The sequence below is a fragment of the Condylura cristata genome, unplaced genomic scaffold (assembly GCF_000260355.1).
Source record: "Condylura cristata isolate star-nosed mole 26May11 unplaced genomic scaffold, ConCri1.0 scaffold00012, whole genome shotgun sequence".
Lineage (NCBI taxonomy): Eukaryota > Metazoa > Chordata > Mammalia > Eulipotyphla > Talpidae > Condylura > Condylura cristata.
This window is the reverse complement of record NW_004567113.1, coordinates 50,638,860-50,641,382: the sequence shown is the minus strand read 5'-3', so window position 1 is coordinate 50,641,382 and position 2,523 is coordinate 50,638,860.

Genomic DNA, 2,523 nt, shown 5'->3' with positions numbered 1-2,523 from the left:
CTTGTGATTATTATAAAGAGAAGAGACACCCAGTTCTCTTCACTAGAGGCAAGTGATCACAAGCCTACTGGCAACAACAATGATCCAAACATCTTCTCTTTCCACAAATCTCTGGTTGTCAAGAATAATTATATGTAAGGGGATTGCTTCAATAGCACTGTGAGCTTCCCTCATTGGATTTTTCTTCCACGTCTGTTTTTCTTCCATGCTGTGAACAGTGCATCATTTATTGTTAGCCATCGGCAGAGTTCATTGCTGAGGGGAGGTAAACAGAAATTGAATTTGTGTGCCAGCCCTGAGTAAAATATGTGGTGACTCACGTTTTGTGATTAGTAATTCAGGGCCTCCTACTTGTTCCCCCACCATGATGTGACAATGGTCCAATTTGAAAAAGAAAACTTAGTTGCTGACCTCAGCCCTGGGACACAGTGATGAGGCGATGGTGGAGGGAGATGGGATAGGAGAATGAGAGCAAATCCTGCTGAACCCTGAATGCGTCATGTGCGGGATTGTTTCACAGACAAGCTTTATTTATCATCCTACACACACGCACACACACACACACACACACTTCTGTGAGCTGGTGGCATTGTTACAGAGGCAGATTTAGTAACTAATGTCTCTTTTCATCCTTCTTCTCTCTCTAAGTTCTGTATCTCATACTCCAACTTCTAATGAGTTCAGAACTTTCTACCTTCAACACCACAGTGCAAGCGCCACGAACTCCTGTCTGGATACCTGTAACTTACTCTTGAACGTCTTTCCCTTTGCTGTGCTTCCTTGCCCTTCCCGTCCACTTACACTTCCCTAAACACATAAGTTATATCATGTCATACCCCTGAGCAAATCCTGCTGATGCCTTTTCAGGGAACTTAGAATTTAATGTCACAAAACGTTGGGTGAGTTTATTTCTTCTGAGGTCAAAAACTGGCATTTGTTCTCCTTGTTTGTTGCACATTTATTGTCAGTTTGTATTGCATACTAGACAGCGTCCTCCCCACATTGCTGTGTATGAAGCCTCCCCCCCCTCCCCCCGCACAAAGTGCGGTATTTGTAGATGGGGCCTTTGAGAGGTAATTAGGTTTGGATGAAGTTACAGGGAGGGCCCCCCCCCCCCCCGGTAGCTCATAGTGGTGTCTCATAAGAAGAGACAGCAGAGAGAGAGCTTGCTGCTTCTCTCTCAAACCACACCTGTGCGCACAGAACAAGAGAGCAGCCATCCAAAAGCAAGCAAAGGGTTCTTGGCAGCCATCAATCAATGGAAACCATGACCTGGGCTCTGGTTCCACCCAAGGGTGAGAAACAAGTATCTATGGCATTTTGTTAGGCAGCTAGAGCAGGTTGACACAGTCTGCTTAGGGGTCATCACAGGCACTCAGGGGCCTGTGCTAACAAGGGCTCTATTTTATCCTTGACTTTCATATCACTGAGGCAGGACTAATAGATGCTGTGAATCCCAGGCTGACTTTGTAAGTTTCTGCTGATCCATCTGGTCAGCTTCTCAACTTTTTTTTGTTCAAGGTTAGTGATATGGCCTGGTTTATGTATTGGGTAGAGATTACCTATCAGGTCACATTTTGCTGAGACAACCAAAACTCTGTGAACAGTCCTGGTGACCCTCACAGAGGTAAATCTTTATCAGTGCTGATAAGGGCGTTTTGATTCCATACTCTTCACCTCTTGAATTTCATTTTCATTTCTTATCCATGTTGCTTACTATGTGATAAAACTTTTAGATCAGCTATTTCCTCTTCTTAGAAATAGCAGATATCTGGGCCTTTCCTGGTGGCACAGCAGGTTAGGACACAACACTGCTTCAGTGTGAGTTTGATTCGCAGTCCCGGAGGTGATCTGCCTGGAGCAGATCACCTGTCTTGCCTGCTGTTCCCCTCAGCAGTGTATTGCTCCCCACTCTGTATGGTGAATCCTCTCACTGCCCCTGTACCTCTAACTTGTACCCAAGTTCTGTGTGCATAAATAAATAAATATATTTAAAAAAAAGAAATAGCAGATTTCCTCTCAGTTCTTTGCTTCGTGGTCTGCTACTACTCACTCAAATCTCATTCAAAATGTTACATATTTAGATGATGGAATCTTAATAGCTCTTTTCCTCTTTGTCTAGATTTTTCCTATGATGCCACCTATTTCTGTTTTCCTTGTCTTTTGAATTAATTATTATTGTCATTGCTGTTCTATTGTAGCAATGTGGTCTTCTGGAATAACTCGAGCTTCAGTACTTTTACCAGCTTATTCATTCATTAATTACGTCTTCTTCAGGAGGCAAAGGCATTATATCTACCCTGAAAGAATTCAGTCTGGACAAGGTGTGGACACAAACAAATCATTACAACCTGGTGAGATACGTACTAAGTGTATATCCTATAAAAAGATGCTTGACATCGTTAGTCTTTAGGAGAATGCCAGTCAGTCACAATGAGACAGCACTTCACACTCCTAGTAACAGTGATGGGCAATATGGTATGTTAGTGAGAATGTGGTGTAGATTGTTTATAGAAATGTAAA